General features: G+C 55.9%; 1 non-coding gene across 1 annotated transcript; it reads right to left on the reverse strand.

The window, feature by feature from the left end:
* Nucleotides 1-4337: 4337 nt before the first annotated feature.
* Nucleotides 4338-4409, reverse strand: trnae-uuc (transfer RNA glutamic acid (anticodon UUC)). Its single transcript has one exon. It is a non-coding gene; the product is annotated as a tRNA-Glu (tRNA).
* Between the last annotated feature and the right edge of the window lie 23160 nt (nt 4410-27569).

The raw sequence follows: 27569 nt of genomic DNA on the forward strand, positions 1-27569 counted from the left end.
CATCGCAGACACTAACCTCCCCAAAACACATACACTAACCCCCCTCACACACACGCTACCACTCCTCACAGACACTAATACCCCACACACTCTAACCCCCTAACACACACTAACTCTCCCACACACGCTAACCCCCACAACACACACATTAACCCACCCACACACACACTAACCCCTCCCACCCACACACACACACTGACCCCACCACACACACACACTGACCCCTCCCCACACATACTGACCCCCCCACACACACTAACACACCCACGCACACACTAAAACCACACACACTGACTCCCCCACACACTGACCCACACCCAGACGAACTAACACCCGCACACATACACTAACACGCCCACAAACACCCTAGCCCCCCCAAGCACACACACTAACCCCCCAATACACACACTGACACCCCCAACACACACATACTAACCAGCCGCCCCACACACACACTAACCGCCCGACACACACTACCCCCCACACACACTGACAACCCCACACACACTAACCACCCACACACACACTTACCCCCCCACCAACACACACTAACCCCCCTCACACCCACACACACACATTGACCCCCCCCACACACGCTGACCCCTCCCCACACGCACTAACCCCCGCACACACACTAATCACCCACACACACACCCTGTCCCCTCCCCACACACACTAATCCCCGCACACACACTAACCACCCTCACACACACTCAGACCCCACAACACACACACACTAGCCACCCCAGACCACACACTAACCCCCCTCACACACGCTAACCCCCCACACACACGCTAACACGCCTCACACACACTAGCCCCCCCACACACACACACTAACCCCCCACGCACACTCACACACGCTAACCCCACCCCCACAAAGACTTACCCCACCCAGACGTACTAACCCCCCACAAACTAAACAATCCCACACACACTGGCGCACCACAGACACTAACCTAGCCACACGCACACACTAATCCCTCTCACACACACATTAATCCCCTCACACACACACCCAACCCCTCACACACACGCCCTCACACACACACTAACCACCCCCCGCACACACGCATACTAACCCCCTCACATGCACACTAACCCCACTCACACACGCACACTAACCCAACCCCCAAACACTGACGCCCCACAGGCACTAACCACCCCAAAACATACACACGAATATCCACACAAACTAACCCCCTGACACACACTAAGACACCCACACATTCACAAACCACCCACCCACACACTAACACCCCACACACACACTAACCCCTCACACATGCTAACCCCACACACACACACTAACCCCCCTCCACACACACACACACACACACACACACACTAACCCACCCACACACACACACACTAACGCCCACCCACCCCCACACACACACTGCCCCCCACACACACACACAGACCCCTCCCCCACACAAACATTAATCCGCCACCCCACACACACAAACCCGCCACACACACACTAACACCCGCACACATACACTAACCCCCCCCAAACACACACACACTAACCCCCCAAAACACACAGTGACCCCCGCAGCACACAGATACTAACCACGCGCCCCCCGCACACACACCATCCGCCCCACACAGACTAAGAACTCGAATACAAACACAGTAACCCACCCCACACACACTAACCCGTCCCCACACACACTAACACCCCCGCACACACAGTAACCCATCCCCACACACACTAACCACACCCCACACACACACTAGCTCTTCCCCACACACTAACCCATCCCCACTCACAATAGCCCCCACCACACACACTAACCCATCCCCACACACACTAACCCATTCCCACACACACTAACACCGCGCCCACACACACTAAACCTCCCACACACACTAACCCATCCCCACACACACTAACTCCACCCCCGCCCCACACTACCCCCCACACATGAACTAACCCATTCCCAAACACACTAACCCCCCACACACAGTGTAAACTATCCCCACACACACTAACCCATCCCCACACACACTAACCCCCCCACACACTACCCCCCCCACACACACTAACCCATACCCACAAACCAAACCATCCCCACTCACACTAACACCCACACACAATAACCCATCCCCACTCACACTAACACCCCCCACACACGCTAATCCATCCCCCCACACACTAACCCATCCCCACACACAGTAACCCATCCCCACACACCATAACCCACACCCCCACACACACACTAACCCATCCCCACACACACTAACCCATCCTCACACAAACTAACCCATGCCCACACACACTAACACCTCCTACACACACACTAACTCATCCACACACACTAAGCACCCTCCACACGCTCACTAACCCATCCCCACACACTAACCCATCCCCACTCACACTAAACCCCCCCACACACGCTAACCAATCCCCACACACACTGACCCATCCCCGCACACTCTAACACCCCGCCAACACACACTAAACCTCCCACACACACTAACCTATCCCCACACACACTAACCCCCCCCACACAACACCGACCCATAAACTAACCCATTCCCACACACTAACCCCGCCCTCCCACACACTAACCCATCCCCACTCACACTAACACCCCCACACAGACTAAACCGTCCCCACTCACACTAACCCCCCACACATACACTAACCCATCCCCACACACACTAACCCATCCCCACTCACACGAACCCCCACCCCACACACACGAACCCATCCCCACACACCCTAACCGCCCCCACACACACTAACCCATCCCCACACACAGTAACACCCCGACGCACACTAACCCATCCCCACAAACACTAACCCATCCCCACTCACACTAACCAGCCCACACACCCTAACCCATCCCCACACACCCTAATCGCCCCCACATACACTAACCCATCCCCACTCACACGAACCCCCCCATACGCACTAACCCATCCCCACTAACACTAACCCCCCACAAACACTATCCCATCCCCACACACACTAACCCGCCCCACACACACACTAACCCATCCCCACACAGACTAACCACCTACACACACACAGTAACCCATCCCCACGCACAATAAACAATCCCCACACACACTAACACCCCGCACACACGCACTAGGCCTCCCACACACACTAACGCATCCCCACACACACTAACACCCCCTCACACACTAACCCATCCCCACACACGTTAACCACTCCACACACACTAACCCATCCCCAACACACACTAACCCCTCCCCACACACACTAACCCATCCCCACACACACTAACACCCCCCAAAAACACTAACCCATCCCCACGCACACTAAATCCCCCACCCACACACTAACCCCCCCCCCCACACACACTAACCCATCCCTACACACACTAACCCCCCACACACACACTAACCCATCCCCACACACACTAACCCATCCCCACACACACTAGCCCCCCACACACACTAACCATCCCCCACACACACTAAACCATCCCCACACGCGAACCCATTCCCACACACACTAACCCATCCCCACACATACTAACCCCCTCCCCACACACAAACCACCTCACACAAACTAACCCCCCACACACACTAACCCATCCCCACACACACTAACCCCACACACAGACACTAGCCCCACACACACACTATAAATCCCCCACACACACTAACCCATCCCGAAACACACGAACCCATTCCCACACAGACTAACCATCCCCACACACACTAACCCCCTCCACACACAGTAACCACCCCATAAACACTAACCCCCTCCACAAACTAACCCATCCCCACACACACTAACCCCTCCCCACACAAACTAACCCATCCCCACACACACTAACCCCCCCCCACACGCACACTAAACCCCCCGCAAAAACTGACCCATCCCCAAACACAATAACCCACCCCCAACTTACACTAACACATCCCCACACACACTAACCCCCCCACACACACACTAACGCGCCCACAAAAACTGACCCATCCCCAAACACAATAACCCCCCCAACTTACACTAACACATACCCATAGAACATAGAACAGAAGGAGGCCATTCGGCCCATCGAGTCTGCACCGACCCACTTAAGTCCTCACTTCCACCCTATCCCCATAACCCAATAACCCCTCCTAACCTTTTTGGTCACTAAGGGCAATTTATCATGGCCAATCCACCTAACCTGCACGTCTTTGGACTGTGGGAGGAAACCGGAGCACCCGGAGGAAACCCACGCACACACGGGGAGAACGTGCAGACTCCGCACAGACAATGACCCAGCAGGGAATCGAACCTGGGACCCTGGCGCTGTGAAGCCACAGTGCTATCCACTTGTGCTACCGTGCTGCCCAATAATTCATCATTCCCTGACCGGGAATCGAACCCGGGCCGCGGCGGTGAAAACGCCGAATCCTAACCACTAGACCACCAGGGAAACCCACACACACTAACCCCCCCACACACATACTTACCCATCTCAACACACACTAACACATCCCCACATTCACTAAACCCCACACACACACTACCCCACCCCCACACACACTAACCCATCCCCACACACACTAACCGCCCCCACACACTCTCGCCCCCACCCCCCACACACTAACCCCCCACACACGCTAACCCATCCCCACACACAGTAACGCCACACGCACACTAACCCCCACACACACTGACCCCTCACACACACTAACGCCCCCACACACACACTAACGCCCCCACACATACACTAACCCATCCACACACACTAACCATCCCCACACACACTAAACCCCCACAATCACTGACCCATCCTCACACACACTACCCACCCAACACACAATAGCCCATCCCTGCACACACTAGCCCATCCCCACACACAGTAACCCTCACACACACACTAACCCCCCACACACACTAACCCATCCCCAAACACACTAACCACCCCCCCCCCACACGCACACACTAACCCCCTTAAAAAACTGACCAATCCCCAAACACAATAACATCCCCCAACTTACACTAACACATCCCCACACACACTAATCCATCCCCACACACTCACCCCACACACGCACACTAAGCCCCCCACACACACAACACCCCCACACACACTATCCGCCCCCACACACACTAACCCCCCACACACATACTAACCCATCCCCCACATACAGCCTATCCCCACACACTAACTCTTCCACACACACTAACCCATCCCCACTCACAGTAACGCCACACGAACACTAACCCCCCCCCAATACTAAGCCATCCCCACACACCGCGCCCACACACACTAAATCTCCCACACACACTAACACATCCCCACACACACTAACTCCACCCCCCCACACTACCCACCACACATGAACTAACCCATTCCCAAACACACGAACCCCCCACACACAGTGTAAACTATCCCCACACACACTAACCCATCCCCACGCACACTAACCCCCCCACACACACACTAACCCCCACACACTAACACCCCACACACATTAATGCCCCCGTCACACACTAACCCTCCACACACTCACAGTAACCCCCCACACACACTAAGCCCCAACACACACCAATCCCCCTACACACACTAACTCCCCACACACACTAACCCCCCACACACACCAACACCCCCCACATACACTGACCCATCCCCACACACACTAACCCCCAACACACACACTAACACCCCCAAACACACCAGGCCCCCCATGCACACTAACCACCCCACACACACTAACCGCCCCCATACATTAACCCCCACGCACACTATCTCCCCCCACACACACTAACCAACCTCCCCACAAACTCTAACCCACCACGCACACACTATCCCCCTCACACACTAACCACCCACACAAACACTAACGCCCCACACACACTAAGCCCCCGCACACACTAACTCCCCTGCACACACTGACCCCCCCAACACACTAACCCCCCCACACACACTAACCTCCCACACACACTAACCCCCCACACACACTAACACCTCACACACACAAACCCTCCCACATACACTAACTTCCCCACACACTCTTACCCCCCAAACACACTAACCCCCTCACACACACTAACCTCCCACGCACACTCACCCATCCCCACACACACTAACCCCCCCACATACTAACCCGCTCCACACGCACACTAACCCCTCACACACACACGAACCCCCCCACACACACTAACCCCCCCCCCCACACACTAACCGCCACCCCACACACTAACCCTCCCCACACACACTAACCCCTCCACACACACTAACCGCCCCACACACACTAACCCACCCCACACACACTAACCCCTCACACACACTAACCCCCCCACACACACTAGCCCCCCACAAATACTGACCAAACCCCACACACAGTAATCCCCACACACACATTAACTCCTCCCACACACATTAAAACCCCCACACACACTAACCCCTCCACACACACTAACTCCCCCGCACACACTAACGCTCCCAAATCACTAACCCATCCCCACAAACACTAACGCCCTCCCACACACACTTGCTCCCACACACACACTAACCCCCCACACACAAACCCCTCGCACACACTAACCCCCCCCACACACTAACCCTCCCCCCACACAGTACACCCCCACACACACTAACCTCCCCAGACACAAACTAACCTCCCCACACACACACACTAACCCCCACCACACACACTAACACCCCCACACACATTATGCCCCCACACACACTAAACCCCCCACACACTCACCCCACACACACACTAACCCCCCCACACACACACTAAACCCGCCACACACACTGACCCATCCGCACACACACTAACCTCCCCACATACACGAACCCCTCCACACACACTAACACCCCGCATACACTAATGCCCCGTCACACTCTAACCCCCCACACACTCACAGTAACCCCCCACACACACTAACCCCCCACTCACACCAATCCCCCCCACACACACACTAACTCCCCCCACACACACTAACACCCCTCCACACACACACTAACCCCCCCCCACATACACTGACCCATCCCCACACACACTAAACCCCCACACACACATTAACACCCCCACACACACCAAGCCCCCCATACACACTAACCCCCACATACTGACTAAACCCCACACACACTCTAACCCCCCCACACATACTAACCCCCCCACACAAACTGGCCCCACACACACTAACCACCCCACACACACTAACCACCCCACACACACTAACCCCCCCCCACACACACTAACCCACCCCACACACTAACACCCCCACGCTCACTACCCCCCTCACACACACACTAACACATCTCCTCACAAACTCTAACCCACCACACACACACTAACCCCCTCACACACTAACCCGCCAACACACTAATCCCCCACACACACACTAACCCCCCACACACACTAACCCCCCACACACATTAACTCCGCACACACACTAACCCTCCAATATACACTAACTTCCCCACACACTCAAACGCCCCACACACACACTAACCCCCTCACACACACTTACCCCCCACGCACACTCACCCATCCCCCACACACTAACCCCCCCCCCACACACTAACCCGCCCCACACGCACACTAACTCCTCACACACACACTAACACCCCCAAAACTAAAACCACACCGCACACCCTAACCCATTCCCACACACACTAACCCCCCCACACACACTAACCCACCCCCATACACACTAACCCCCCACACACACTAACCACCCCACACACACAAGCCCCCCCCACAAATACTGACCAATCCCCACACACAGTAATCCCCACACACACACTAACTCCTCCCACACACATTAAACCCCACACAACACTAAACCCTCAACACATACCAACCACCCCCCACACACACTAACTCCCCACACAAACTAACACCCCCCAAACACACTAACCCACCCACACACACTAACCCCCCCCCCCACGCACACTAACCCCCCCACATGCCGTAAGCCCCACACACACACTAACCCCCACACACACTAACCCCCCCACAGACTCTAATCCCCCCACACACACTAACCACCGCACGCACACTATCCCCCCACACACACACTAACCCCCGACACACACTAAGACCCGCACACACTAACCCCCCTGCACACGCTATCCCCCCCAACACACTAACCCCCCCCCCACACACACACTAACACCCCACACACACTAAGCCCCCCCACACACTAACACCTCACACACACTAACACTCCCACATACACTAACTTCCCCACACACACTAACCTCCCCAGACACAAACTAGCCCCCCCACACACACACACTAACCCACACCACACACACTAACACGACCCACACACATTATGCCCCTGCACACACTAACCCCCCCACACACACACTCACCCCACACACACACTAACCCCCCCACACACACACTAAACCCGCCACACATACTGACCCATCCGCACACACACTAACCCCCCACATACACGAACCCCTCCACACACACTAACACCCCACATACACTAATGACCCCATCACACACTAACCCCCCACACACTCACAGTAACCCCCCCACACACACTAACCCCCCACTCACACCAATCCCCCCCACACACACACTAACTCCCCACACACACACTAACACCACCCCCCCCCCACACACACACACTAACCCCCCCCCACATACACTGACCCATCCACACACACTCTAAACCCCCACACACACATTAACACCACCACACACACCAAGTCCCCCATACACACTAACCCCCACATACTCACTAACCCCCACAAACACTCAACCCCCCCCCACACATACTAACCCCCCACACACACACTGGCCCCACACACACTAACCACCCCACACACACTAACCACCCCACACGCACTAACCCCCCACACACACTAACCCCCCCACACACACTAACACCCCCACGCACACTACCCCACCCACACACTAACCCATCTCCCCACAAACTCTAACCCACCACACACACACTAACCCACTCACACACTAACCCGGCAACACACTAATCCCCCACACACACACTAACCCCCACACACACTAACCCCCCACACACATTAACACCTCACACACACTAACCCTCCCATATACACTAACTTCCCCACACACACAAACCCCCCCCACACACACTAACCCCCTCACACACACTTACCCCCCACGCACACTCACCCATCCCCACACACACTAACCCCCCCACACACTAACCCGACCCACATGCACACTAACCCCTCACACACACACTAACACCCCCAGAACTAAAACCACACCGCACACCCTAACCCATTCCCACACACACTAACCCCCCCGCACACACTAACCCACCCCCATACACACTAACCCCCCACACGCACTAACCACCCCACACACACAAGCCCCCCCACAAATACTGACCATTCCCCACACTCAGTAATGCCCACACACACATTAACTCCTCCCACACACATTAAACCCCCACAACACTAACCCCTCAACACATACCAACCTCCCCCCACACACACTAACTCCCCACACACACTAACACCCCCAAACACACTAACCCACCCACACACACTAACCCCCCCCACGCACACTAACCCCCCACATGCCGTAACCCCCCCACACACACTAACCCCCACAAACACTAACCCCCACCACACACTCTAATCCCCCACACACACTAAACACCGCACGCACACTATCCCCCCACACACACACTAACCCATCTCCCCACGAACTCTAACCCCCCACACAAACACTAACCCCAGACAAACACTAAGACCCGCACACACTAACTCCCCTGCACACACTAACCACCCAACACACTACCCCCCCCACACATACACACACTAACACCCCACACACACTAAGCCCCCACACACACTAACACCTCACACACACTAACACTCCCACATACACTAACTTCCCCACACACTCTAACCCCCCACACACACTAACCCCCTCACACACACTAACCCCCCACGCACACTAACCCATCCCCACACACACTAACCCCCCCACACACACTAACCTCCCCAGACACAAACAAACCCCCCTCACACACACTAACCCCCACCACACACATTAACACCCCCACACACATTATGCCCCCACACACACTAACCCCCACACACACTCACCCCACACACACTAAGCCTCCACACACACTAACACCTCACACACACTAACACTCCGACATACACTAACTTCCCCACACACTCTAACCCCCCCACACACACTAACTCCCTCACACACACTAACACTCCCACATACCCTAACTTCCCCACACACTCTAACCCCCCCACACACACTAACCTCCCCAGACACAAACTAACCCCCCCACACACACGCGAAACCCGCCACACACACTGACCCATCCGCACACACACTAACCCCCCCACATACACGAACCCCTCCACACACACTAACACCCCACATACACTAATGCCCCCGTCACACACTAACCCTCCACACACTCACAGTAACCCCCCACAGACACTAACCCCCGACTCACACCAATCCCCCCACACTCACTAACTCCCCACACACACACTAACCCTCTCCACACACACATACTAACCCCCCCACATACACTGACCCATCCCCCCACACACTAAACCCCCACACACACATTAACACCCCCACACACACCAAGCCCCCCATACACACTAAACCCCACACACTCACTAACCCCCACACACACTCTAACACCCCCCACACATACTAACCCCCCACACACACACTGGCCCCACACACACTAACCACCCAACACACACTAACCACCCCACACACACTAACCCCCCACACACACTAACTCCCCCCCACACACAAACACCCCCTCGCACACTATCCCCCACCACACATACTAACCCATCTCCCCACGAACTCTAACCCACCACACACACACTAACCCCCTCACACACTAACCCACCAACACACTAACCCACCCACACAAACACTAACCCCCACACACATTAACCCCTCCACACACACTAACACCCCACATACACTAATGCCCCCGTCACACACTAACCTCACACACACTCACAGTAACACCCAACACACACTAACCGTCCACACACACCAATCCCCCCACACACACTGACTCCCCCCACACACACTAACCCCCCCCACACACACACACACTAACCCCCCCCACATACACTGACCCATCCCCACACACACTAACCCCCCCACATACACTAACCCCTCCACACACACTAACCCCCCCACACACACTAATACCCCACACACACGAACCCACCAACATACACTACCACCCCACACAGACTACCCCCCACGTACACCCCCCCCACACACACAAACCCCCCGAACACACTAACCCCTCCCCACACACTAACCCCCCCCACACACTTCACCCCCGCACACACTAAACTCCCCAGACACAAACTAACCCCCCCACACACACACACTAACCCCCACCACACACACTAACACCCCCACACACATTAAGCCCCCACACACACTAACCCCCCCCCCACACACTCACCCCCCACATACACTAACCCCCACACACACACTAAACCCGCCACACACACTGACCCATTCCCACACACACTAACCCCCCCACACATACACGAACCCCTCCACACACACTAACACCCCACATACACTAATGCCCCCGTCACACAATAACCCCCCATACACTCACAGTAACCCCCCACACGCACTAACCCCACACACACACCAATCCCCCCCACACTCACTAACTCCCCTCACACACACCAACCCCCCCCCCCCCAAACACACATCCAACCCCCCACATACACTGATCCATCCCCACACACACTAAACCCCCACACACACACTAACACCCCTCACACACACGAAGCCCCCCATACACACTAACCCCCACATACTCACTTACCCCCACACACACTCTAACCACCCACACATACTAACCCCCACCACACACACACTGGCCCCACACACACTAACCACCCCACACACACTAACCCACACACACACTAACCCCCCCACACACACTAACACCCCCACGCACACTATCCCCCCCCCCACACACACTAACCAATCTCCCCACAAACTTTAACCCACCACACACACACTAACCCCCTCACACACTAACCCCCCAACACACTAACCCCCCCCCACTCAAACACTAACCCCCCCCACACACTAACCCCCCACACACACTAACAACTCACACACACTAAACTTCCCACATACACTAACTTCCCCACACACTCAAACCCCCCCACACACACTAACCCCCTCACACACTAACCACCCCACACACACTAGCCCCCCCACAAATACTGACCAATCCCCACACACAGTAATCCCAGCACACACACTAACTCCTCCCACACACATTAAACCCCCCACAGATACTAACCCCTCAACACATACTAACCTCCCTACATACACACTAACGCCCCACACACTCTAACACCCCCCAATCACAATAACCCACACACACACACTAATCCCCCCACGCACACTAACCCCCCACATGTCCTAACCCCCCACACACACACTAACCCCCTCACACACTAGCCCCCCCACACACTCTAACCCCCCCACACACACTAACCCCCCCACGCACACTATTTCCCCCCCCCACACACACACTAACCCGTCTCCCCACAAACACTAACCCCCCACACAAACACTAACCCCCGACACACAGTAAGCCCCGGCACACACTAACTCCCCTGCACACACTAACCCCCAACACACTAACCCCCCCCCCACACACACACACTAACACCTCACACACACTAAGCCCCCACACACACTAACACCTCACACACACTAACACTCCCACACACACTAACTTCCCCACACACACACTAAACCCCCACGCACACTCACCCATCCCTACACACACTAACCCCCCCCCCACACACACTAACCCGCTCCACACGCACACTAACCGATCACACACAACCATCTAACCACTCCGCACACCCTAACCCATTCCCACGCACATAACCCCCCCCCCACACACTAATCCACCCCCCACACACTAACGGCCACCCCACACACTAACCCCCACACACACACTAACCCCCACACACACATTAACCACCCCACACACACGAACCCACCCCCACACACACTAACACCCCACACAAACTAACCACCCTACATACACTAGCCCCCCACAAATAATGACCAATCCCCACACACAGTAATCCACACACACACAAACTCCTCCCACACAGTTGAAACCCCCCATACACACTAACCCCTCAACACATACTAACCTCCCGCCACACACACTAACCCCCCACACACACTAACACCCCCCAAACACACTAACCCACACACACACACTAACTCCCCCCCACGCACACTAACCCCCCCCACATACCCTAACCACCCACACACACAGTAACCCCACACACACACTAACCCCCCCCCCACAAAAAACCCCACACACACTAACTCCCCCCACACACTAACCCCCCCCCCCACACATTAAGAGCCGCACACACTCTAACACCCCCACACACACTTACCCCCCACACAAACACGACCTCCCACACACACTAACCCCCCAGACACACACTAACCCCCCCACACACACACTAACACCCCACACACACTAACTCCCCCCCCCGCACACACTAACCCCCCCCCACACACTAACGCCCCCACACGCACTAAACCCCCCACATACACTAGCACCTCCACACACAATAACCCCCCCACACACTAACCCCCCCCCCACACACACTAACGCCCACATACTCACTAACCCCCAACACACACTAACCCCCCCATACATACTAACCCACCCCAAACACACACTGGCACCCACACACACTAACCACCCCAGACACACTAACTACCCCACACACACTAACCCACCACACACACTTACCCCCGCAGACACACTAACGCTCCACACACGCTAACCCCCCACACACACTAACCCCCCACCACTCAACACACACTAACCCCTCCACACACCACTCATCCCCACACACACTAACCCTCCACACACACCAATCCCCCCACACACACTAACACCCCCCACACACTAACCCCCCCACACACACTAACCCCACCACATACACTAACCCCCCACCCCCACGCACACTACCCCCCCCACACACACACACTAAACTATTTCCACACACACTCTAACCTCCCACACACACAAACCCCCCACACACACTAACCACCCACACACACTAACCCCCCCCCCCCACACACTAAGCCCCCGCACACCATAAATTCCCTGCACACACTAACCCCCAACACACTAACCCTTCCCACACACACTAACCCCCCCCCACACACTAGCCCCCTCACAAATACTGACCAATCCTCACACACAGTAATCCCCACACACACACGAACCCCTCCCACTCACATTAAACCCCCCCACACACACACTAACCCCCCACACACAAACCCCCCGCACACACTAACCCCCCCACACACACTAACACCCCCACACACACACTACAGCCCCACACACACTAATCCCCCCCCCCACACACACGCACTAACCCCCCCACACACACTAACCACCCCACACACACACTAGACCACCCCCCACACACACTAACCCCCCACACACACTGACCCATCAGCACACACACTAGCCCTCCTCCCCCACAAATACTGGCCAATCCCCACACACAGTTATCCCCACACACACACTAACTCGCCCCACACACATTAAACCCCCCACACACACTAACACCTCAACACATACTAACCCCCACACACACACTAACCCCCCACACACACCAACACCCCAAAAACACACTAACCCGCCCACACACACTAACCCCCCCACGCACACTAACCCCGCCACATAGCCTAAACCACCACACACACAATAGCCCCCCCAACACACTAACCCCCCCCACACAAAAAGAACCCACAAACACTAACCCCGCACACACACTAACCCCCCACACACATTAAGAACCCACACACACTAACACCCCCCACACTAACCTTTGACACACACTAACCCCCCCACACACACTAACCCCCCACACACAGACTACCCCCACCCACATACTAAACCCCCCAGACACACACTAACCCCCCCCCCACTAGCACTAAACCCCACATACACTAACGCCTCCACACACACTAACCCCCCACACACACTAACCTCCCACACACACTAATGCCTCCACACACACACTACCCCGCCCACACACACTAACCACCCACACACACAAACTCCCCTACACACACTAACCCATCCACACACATACTACCCCATCTCCCCACACACACTAACCCACCACACACACTAACCCCCGCAGACACACTGTTGCTCCGCACACACTAACCCCCCACACACACTAACCCCCCCAACACACACTAACCCCTCCACAAACACACTAACTCCCACACACAAACTAACCCCCCACACACTAATCCCCCACACACACTAATTCCCGACACACACTAACACCCCCCACACACACTAACCCCCACACACACTAGCCCCCCCACACACACTAACCCCCACCCCTCGCACACTACCCCCTCACACAGACACTAACCCATTTCCCCACACACTCTAACACCCCACAAACACACTAACCCCCCACACACACTAACCCACCACACACACACTAACCCACACCCACACAGACTAAACCCCCCACACACATTAAACGCCCCACACACACTAACCCCCCAACACATACTAACCCTCCCCACACACACTCATCCCCCACACACACTAACACCCCCCAAACACACGAACCCACCCACACACACTAACCCCCCCACGAACACAAACCCCCTACACACACTAACCCCCCACACACACTAACCCGCCACACACAATATCCCACCACACACTAAGACACCCACACACACTAACAACCCCCACACAATAACCACTCACACACAATAACACCCCCACACAGACTAACCCCCTCCCCACACACACTACCCCCCACACACACTAACGCCTCCAAGACACACACTAACCACCACACACACACTAACACCCCTCACACACTATCCCCACGCACACACTAACCCCACCCACACACACTAACCCCCCCCCACACACACACTAACCCCCACACACACTCTAACCCAACCCACACACATTATCCCCCCACACACCCTAATCCCACCACACACACACTAGCCACCCCACACACACAAACCCCCCACACATACTTACCCCCCACACACACACCTAACCCCCCACCACACACACTAACACCCCCACACACACTTACCCCCCCACAAACACTAACCCCCCCACACTCACTCACCCCTCACACACACTAACCCACCCACACACACACTAAACCCGCCACACGCACTGAGCCATCCCCACACACACTAACCCCCCCCCCCACATACACGAACCCCTCCACACACACTAACACCCCACATACACTAATGCCCCGTCACACACTAACCCCCCACACACTCACAGTAACCCCCCACACACACTAACCCCCCACACACACCAATCCCCCCACACACACTAACTCCCCCCACACACACTAAACCCCCCCACACACACACACTAACCCCCCCACATACACTGATCCATCCCCACACACACAAACCCCCCCCCACACACTAACGCCCCCCACACACACCAAGCCCCCCATACACACCAATCCCCACATACTCACTTACCCCCACACACACTCTAACCCCCACACATACTAACCCCCCACATACACACTGGCCCCACACACACTAACCACGCCACACACACTTATCACCCCACACACACTAACTTCCCACACACACTAACTCCACCACACACACAAACACCCCCTCGCACACTATCCCCCCCCCACACATACTAACCCATCTCCCCACGAACTCTACCCCACCACACACACACTAACCCCCTCACACACTAACCCACCAACACACTAACCCACCCACACAAACCCTAACCCCCACACACATTAACCCCTCCACACACACTAACACCCCACATACACTAATGCCCCCGTCACACACTAACCTCCCACACACTCACAGTAACCCCCAACACACACTAACCGCCCACACACACCAAACCCCCACACACACTAACTCCGCACACACACACTAACCCCCCCACACACACTAACCCCCCCACATACACTGACCCATCCCCACACACACTAACCCCCCACATACACTAACCCCTCCACACACACTAACCCCCCACACACACTAATACCCCACACACACGATCCCACCAACATACACTACCACCCCACACAGACTACCCCCCACGTACACACCTCCCACACACACAAACCCCCCGCACACACTAACCCCCCACACACACACTAACCCCCCACACACACTACACCCCCACACACACTAACCTCCCCTGACATAAACTAACCCCCCCCACACACACACACACACACTAACCCCCACCACCCACACTAACACCCCCACACACATTAAGCCCCCCCCACACACTAACCCCCCCACACACACTCACCCCCCACATACACTAACCCCCCCCACACACACACTAAACCCGCCACACACACTGACCCATCCCCACACACACTAACCCCCCCCACATACACGAACCCCTCCACACACACTAACACCCCACATACACTAATGCCCCCGTCACACAATAACCCCCCATACACTCACAGTAACCCTTCACACGCACTAACCCCCACACACACCAATCCCCCCCACACACACTAACTCCCCACACACACACTAACCCCCCCCACACACACACTAACCCCCCACATACACTGATCCATCCCCACACACACTAAACCCCCCCCACACACACTAACACCCCTCACACACACCAAGCCCCGCATACTCACTAACCCCCACATACTCTCTTACCCCCACACACACTCTAACCCCCCACACATACTAACCCCCCACACACACACTGGCCCCACACACACTAACCACCCCACACACACTAACCACCCCACACACACTAACACCCCCACGCACACTATCCCCCCCCACACACATTAACCAATCTGCCCACAAACTTTCACCCACTACACACACACTAACCCCCTTCACACACTAACCCCCCAACACACTAACCCCCCCCACACAAACACTAACTCCCCACACACTCTAACCCCCACACACACCAACACCTCACACACTAAGCCTCCCACATACACTAACGTCCCCACACACTCAAACACCGCAACACACACTAACCCCCTCACACACACTTACCACCCACTCACACTAGCTCCACCACAAATACTGACCAATCCCCACCACACTAACCCCCCCCACACACACACTAACCCCTCACACACACACTAACGCACCCAACAATAAAACCACACCGCACACCCTAATCCATTCCCACACACACTAACCCCCCCACACACACTAACCCACCCCCACACACACTAACCCCCCACACACACTAACCACCCCACACACACTAGCCCCCCCACAAATACTGACCAATCCCCACACACAGTAATCCCCGCACACACACTAACTCCTCCCACACACATTAAACCCCCCACATATACTAACACCTCAACACATACTAACCTCCCCCCACACACACTAACTCTCCACACACACTAACACCACCCAAACACACTAACACACACACTAACCCCCCCCACGCACACTAACCCCCCCACATGTCCTAATCCCCCACACACACACTAACCCCCTCACACACTAGCCCCCCCACACACTCTAACCACCCCCCCCCCACACACACACTAACCTCCCACGCACACTACCCCCCCACACACACACACTAACCCATCTCCCCACAAACACTAACCCCCCACACAAACACGAACTCCCCTGCACACAGTAACCCCCAACACACTAACCCCCCCCCACACACACACACTAACACCCCACACACACTAAGCCCCCACACACACTAACACCTAACACACACTAACACTCCCACATACACTAACTTCCCCACACACTCTAACCCCCACACACACACTAACCCCCTCACACACACTAAACCCCCACGCACACTCACCCATCCCCACACACACTAACCCCTCCACACACACTAACCCGCCCCACACGCACACTAACCGATCACACACACACTAACACCCACAACCATCTAACAACTCCGCACACCCTAACCCATTCCCACGCACATAACCCCCCCAAACACTAATCCCCCCCACACACACTAACCGCCACCCCACACTCTAACCCCCACAAACACACTAACCCTCCCACACACACTAACCCACCCCCACACACACTAACCCCCCACACAAACTAACCACCCTACATACACTAGCCCCCCACAAATAATGACCAATCCCCACACACAGTAATCCACACACACACACAATCTCCTCCCACACACTTGAAACCCCCCACACACACTAACCCCTCAACACATACTAACCTCCCGCCACACACACTAACCCCCCACACACACTAACACCCCCCAAACACACTAACCCACACACACACACTAACTCCCCCCCCACACACACTAACCCCCCCCCCCACATACCCTAATCACCCACACACACAGTAACCCCCCACACACACTAAACCCCCCCCCACAAAAACACCCACACACACTAACCCCCCCCCCCCACACACTAACCCCCCACACTCACACATTAAGAGCCCCACACACTCTAAAACCCCCACACACACTTACCACCTACACAAACACTACCTCCCACACACACTAACCCCCCAGACACACACTAACCCCCCACACACACACACTAACACCCCACACACACTAACTCCCCCCCCCGCACACACTAACCCCCCCCCCACACACACTAACGCCCCCACACGCACTAAACCCCCCACATACACTAACACCTCCACACACACTAACCCCCCCACACACTAACCCCCCCCCCACACACACTAACGCCCACATACTCACTAACCCCCAACACACACTAACCCCCCCATATATACTAACCCACCCCAAACACACACTGGCACCCACACGCACTAACCACCCCACACACACTAACTACCCCACACACACTAACCCACCACACACACTTACCCCCGCAGACACACTAACGCTCCACACACGCTAACCCCCCACACACACTCACCCCCCCACCACTCAACACACACTAACCCCTCCACACACCACTCACCCCCCCCACACACTAACCCCACACACACTAACCCCCCACACACACTAACCCCCCCACATGCACTAACCCCCCGCCCCAACACACACTACCCCCCCCCCCACACACACTAAACCATTTCCACACACACTCTAACCTCCCACACACACAAACCCCCCACACACACTAACCACCCACACACACTAGCCCCCTCACAAATACTGACCAATCCTCACAGACAGTAATCCCCACACTCACACGAACTCCTCCCACTCACATTAACCCCCCACACACACACTAACCCCCCCACACACACACAAACCCCCCGCACACACTAACCCCCCCACACACACTAACACCCCCACACACACACTACACCCCCACACACACTAATCCCCCCCACACACACACACTAACCTCCCCGCACAAACTAACCCCCCCCACACACACCAACCCCCCACACTCACTAACCCCCCCCAAACAAACTAACCACCCCACACACACACTAGACCAACCCCCACACACACTAACCCCACACACACACTAACCACACCACACACACTAGCCCCCCCACAAATATTGACCAATCCCCACCCACTGTAATCCCCCCACACACACTAACCCCCCAACACATACTAAACCCCCCCACACACACACTCACCCCCCACACACACTAACGCCCCCACACGCACTAAACCCCCCACATACACTAACACCTCCACACACACTAACCCCCCCACACACTAACCCCCCCCCCCCCCACACACACTAACGCCCACATACTCACTAACCCCCAACACACACTAACCCCCCCATATATACTAACCCACCCCAAACACACACTGGCACCCACACGCACTAACCACCCCACACACACTAACTACCCCAAACACACTAACCCACCACACACACTTACCCCCGCAGACACACTAACGCTCCACACACGCTAACCCCCCACAGACACTCACCCCCCCACCACTCAACACACACTAACCCCTCCACACACCACTCACCCCCCCACACACTAACCCCCACACACACTAACACCCCCACACACACTAACCCCCCCACATACACTAACCCCCCACCCCCACGCACACTACCCCCCCACACACACACTAAACCATTTCCACACACACTCTAACCTCCCACACACACAAACCCCCCACACACACTAACCACCCACACACACTAACCCCCCCCCCACACACTAAGCCCCCGCACACACTAACTCCCCTGCACACACTAACCCCCAACACACTAACCCCCCCACACACACTAACCCTCCACACACACTAGCCCCCTCACAAATACTGACCAATCCTCACAGACAGTAATCCCCACACTCACACGAACTCCTCCCACTCACATTAACCCCCCACACACACACTAACCCCCCTCACACACACACAAACCCCCCGCACACACTAACCCCCCCACACACACTAACACCCCCACACACACAGTACACCCCCACACACACTAATCCCCCCCACACACACACACTAACCTCCCCGCACAAACTAACCCCCCCCACACACACCAACCCCCCACACGCACTAACCCCCCCCAAACACACTAACCACCCCACACACACACTAGACCAACCCCCACACACACTAACCCCACACACACAGTAACCACACCACACACACTAGCCCCCCCACAAATATTGACCAATCCCCACCCACTGTAATCCCCCCCACACACACTAACCCCCCAACACATACTAAACCCCCCCACACACACACTCACCCCCCACACACACTAACACCCCCCAAACACACTAACGCAGCCACACACACTAACCCCCCCACGCACACTAACCCCCCACACACAAACTCCCCCCTACACACACACTAACCCCCACACACACTAATACCCAACACACACTAACTCCCCCGCACACACTAACCCCACCTCACACACTAACCCCCCACACACAAACCCCCCCCCAACACACACTAGCCCCCCCCACACACACACAAACCCCCCACACACACTAACCCCCCCCACACATACTAACACCCCCACTTACACTAACCCCCCACACACACTAACCCCCCCCCACACACACTCAACACTCCCACACACACTAACCCCCCACACACACACTAACCCCCACACACACTGACCCATCAGTACACACACTAGCCCCCCCCACAAATACTGGCCAATCCCCACACACAGTTATCCCCACACACACACTAACTCGCCCCACACACATTAAACCCCCACACACACTAACACCTCAACACATACTAACCCCCCCCACACACACTATCCCCCACACACACTAACACCCCCCAAACACACTAACCCGCCCACACACACTAACCCCCCCACGCACACTAACCCCGCCACATAGCCTAAACCACCACACACACAATAACCCCCCCCAAACACACTGACCCCCCACACACACAAACACTAACCCTGCACACACACTAACCCCCCACACACATTAAGACCCCCCACACACAGTAACACCCCCCACACTAACGTCTGACACGCACTAACCCCCCCACACGCACTAACCCCCCACACACAGACTACCCCCACCCACATACTAAACCCCCCAGACACACACTAACCCCCCCACTAGCACTAAACCCCACATACACTAACGCCTCCACACACACTAACCCCCCACACACACTAACACCCCACACACACTAATGCCTCCACACACACACTACCCCGCCCACACACACTAACCACTCACACACACTAACTCCCCCACGCACACTAACCAATCCACACACATACTAACCCATCTCCCCACACACACTAACCCACCACACACACTAACCCCCGCAGACACTCTGTTGCTCCGCACACACTAACCCCCCACACACAAAACCCCCCCAACACACACTAACCCCTCCACAAACACACCAACTCTCACACACAAACTAACCCCCACACACACACTAACCCCCCACACACACTGAACAATCAGCAGACACACTAGCCCCCCCCACAAATACTGGCCAATCCCCACACACAGTTATCCCCACACACACACTAACTCGCCCCACACACATTAAACCCCCCACACACACTAACACCTCAACACATACTAAACCCCCACACACACACTAACCCCCCACACACACTAACACCCCCCAAACACACTAACCCGCCCACACACACTAACCCCCCCCACGCACACTAACCCCGCCACATAGCCAAAACCACCACACACACAATAACCCCCCAACACACTAACCCCCACCCCCACACACAAATAAACCCCACAAACACTAACCCCGCACACACTCTAACCCCCCCACACACATTAAGACCCAAACACACACTAACACCCCCACACTAACCTCTGACACACACTAACCCCCCCACACACACTAACCCCCCACACACAGACTACCCCCACCCACATACTAAACCCCCCAGACACACACTAACCCCCCCACTAGCAATAAACCCCACATACACTAACGCCTCGACACACACTAACCCCCCACACACACTAACCCCCCACACACACTAATGCCTCCACACACACACTACCCCGCCCACACACACTAACCACCCACACACACACTAACTCCCCCACACACACTAACCCATCCACACACATACTACTCCATCTCCCCACACACACTAACCCACCACACACACTAATTCCCGCAGACACACTGTTGCTCCGCACACACTAACCCCCCACACACAAAACCCCCCCCAACACACACTAACCCCTCCACAAACACACTAACTCCCACACACAAACTAACCTCCCACACACACTAATCCCCCACAGACACTAATTCCCGACACACACTAACCCCCCCACACACACACACTAACCCCCCATACACACTAGCCCCCCCCACACACACTAACCCCCACCTCTCGCACACTACCCCCCCTCACACAGACACTAACCCATTTCCCCACACACTCTAACGCCCCACAAACACACAAACCCCCCACACACACTAACCCACCACACACACACTAGCCCACACCCACACAGACTAACCCCCCACACACAGTAACCCCCACACAAACTAGCCCCCCACCCAAATACTGTCCAATCCCCACACACACTAATCCCCACACAGACAATAAATCCCCACACACATTAAACGCCCCACACACACTAACCCCCCAACACATACTAACCCCCCCCACACACACTCATCCCCCACACACACTAACACCCCCCCCAAACACACTAACCCACCCACACACACTAACCCCCCCCCCACGCACACAAACCCCCTACACACACGAACCCCCCACACACACTAACCCGCCACACACAATATTCCACCACACGCACTAAGACACCCACACACACTAACAACCCCCACACAATAACCATTCACACACAATAACACCCCCACACACACTAACCCCCTCCCACACACACTACCACCCACAAACACTAACGCCTCCCAGACACACACTAACCACCACACACACACTAACACCCCTCACAAACTAACCCCACGCACACACTAACCCAACCCACACACATTGACCCCCCCACACGCACTAACCCCCACACACACACTAACCCCCCCCCCACACACACTATCCCCCCACACACACTAATCCCACCACACACACACTAGCCACCCCACACACACAAACCCCCCACACATACTTACCCCCCCCCCACATACACACACTAACCCCCCACCACACACACTAACACCCCAACACACACTTACTCCCGCACAAACACTAACCCCCCCACACTCACTCACCCCCCAAACACACTAACCCACCCACACACACACTAAACCCGCCACACGCACTGATCCATCCCCACACACACTAATCCCCCCCCACATACTAGAACACCTCCACACACACTAACCCCCCACACACACTAACACCCCATACACACTAATGGCCCCGTCACACACTAACCCCACACACACTCACAGTAACCCCCCACACACACTAACCCCCACACACACCAATCCCCCCCAAACACACTAACTCCCCCCACACACTCTAAACCCCCCACACACACTAACCACCCACCATACACTGACCCATCCCCGCACACACTAACCACCCACACACACACTAACACCCCCCACACACACCAAGCCCCCCATACACACTAACCCCCACACAAACTAACCCCCACATACTCACTAACACCCACACACACTCTAACCCTCCCCCACACATACAAACCCCCCCACACACACACTGGCCCCACACACACTAACCAAACCACACACACTAACCACCCCACACACACTAACCCCCACACGCACTAACACCCCCACACACTCTAACCCCCCCCACAAACAGTAACCCCCCACACACACTATCCCCCACACACACACTAACCCATCTCCCCACAAACTCTAACCCACCACACACACACTAAGCCCCTCACACACTAACCCCCACACAAACACAAACCCCCCACACACACTAACCCCCCACACACACTAACCCCCCACGCACACTAACCCCCTCACACACACTAACCCCCCCACACACACACTGGCCCCACACACACTAACCAAACCACACACACTAACCACCCCACACACACTGACCCACCCCACACGCACACTAACAGCTCACACACGCACTAGCCCCCACCCCCCACACACACAGACCACGCGCACACTAACCCCCCACACACATACTAACCCCTCACACACACACTAACACCCCCACAAACACTAACCCCCCCACACACACTAACCCCCCCACACACACTAACCCCCCCACACACACTCAACACCCCCACACACACTAACCCCCCACACACACTGACCCATCCCCACACACACTAACCCCCCCACATACACTAACCCCTCCACACACACACTAACCATCTCCCCACACCCACTAACCCACCACACACACTAACACCACCACACACACTAACCCCGCCACACAAACACAAACCCATCTCCCCACACACCCTAAACCCCCACACACACACTAACCACACACACACTAACCCCCCACACACACACTAACCCCCTACACATACGAAACCCCGCACACACACTAATCCCGCACACACTAACCCTCCACACACACTAACTCCCCCGCACACACTCACCCCCCCAAAACACTAACCCATCCCCACAGACACGAACCCCTCCCCACACACACTTACTCCCGCACACACACTAACACCACACACACATAAACCCCCCACACACACTACCCCTCCACACACTAACTCCCCCATACACACTAACCCCCAGACTCACTAACCCACCCTCACTATCCACTCCCACGCACACTAACCCTCCCACACACACTAACCCACCACAAACACACGAACACTCCCCACACACACTAACTCCCCCACACACACTAACCCCTCCACACACACACAAACCCATCTCCCCACACACCCTAACCCCCACCACACACACTAACCACACACACACTAAACCCCCCCCACATACACTAACCCCCCACACATACGAAACCCCGCACACACACTAATCCCCACACACACTAACCCTCCACACACACTAACTCCCCCGCACACACTAACACCCCAAAACACTAACCCATCCCCACACACCCTAACCCCCCCCCACACACACAAACGCCCCGCACTCACTAACCCCACACACACTAACCCCCACACACACACACTACACCCCAACACACAATAACCTCCCCACACACACACACTAACACCCTACACACACTAACCCCCCATACACTAACCCCCACACACACTAACCCCCCCCCACACGCACTAACCCCCCCCACATACACTAACCCCCCCACACACACTAACTCCCCCACACACACACTAGCCCCCCAACACACACAAACCCACCACACACACCAATCCCCCCCACACACACTAACTCCCCATACACATACTAACCCCCCCCCACACACTAACCCCTCAACATACACTGACCCATCCACACACACACTAACCCCCCACACACACACTAACCCCCCCCCACACACACTAACCCCCCCACACGCACTAACCCCCTCAAACACACTAACCCCCCCCACACACACTAGCCCCCCAACACACACAAACCCCACACACACACTTACCCCCCACACACACTAACCCCCACCACACACACTAACATCCCCACACACACTAACCCCCCACACACACTAAACCCCCCCCCACACACACACACCCCCCACACACCAATCCCCCCCACACACACTAACTCCCCATACACACACTAACCCCCACCACACACACACTAACCCCTAACATACACTGACCCATCCACACACACACTAACCCCCCACAGACACACTAACAGCCCCCACACACTAATGCCCCCGTCACACACTAACCCCCCACACACACACTAACCACCCGCACACACTAACCCGCACACACACAAACCCTCCACACACACTTACTCCCCCGCACACACTAACCCCCCAAAACACTAACCCATCCCCACACACACGAACCCCTCCCCACACACACTTACTCCCCCACACACACTAACACCCCACACACATAAACCGCCCACACACACTAACCCTCCACACACTAACTCCCCCACACACACTAACCCCCAGACACACTAACCCACCCACACTATCCACTCCCACGCACACTAACCCTCC

Source organism: Scyliorhinus torazame, chromosome 20, assembly GCF_047496885.1.
Source record: "Scyliorhinus torazame isolate Kashiwa2021f chromosome 20, sScyTor2.1, whole genome shotgun sequence".
Classification (NCBI taxonomy): Eukaryota; Metazoa; Chordata; class Chondrichthyes; order Carcharhiniformes; family Scyliorhinidae; genus Scyliorhinus; species Scyliorhinus torazame.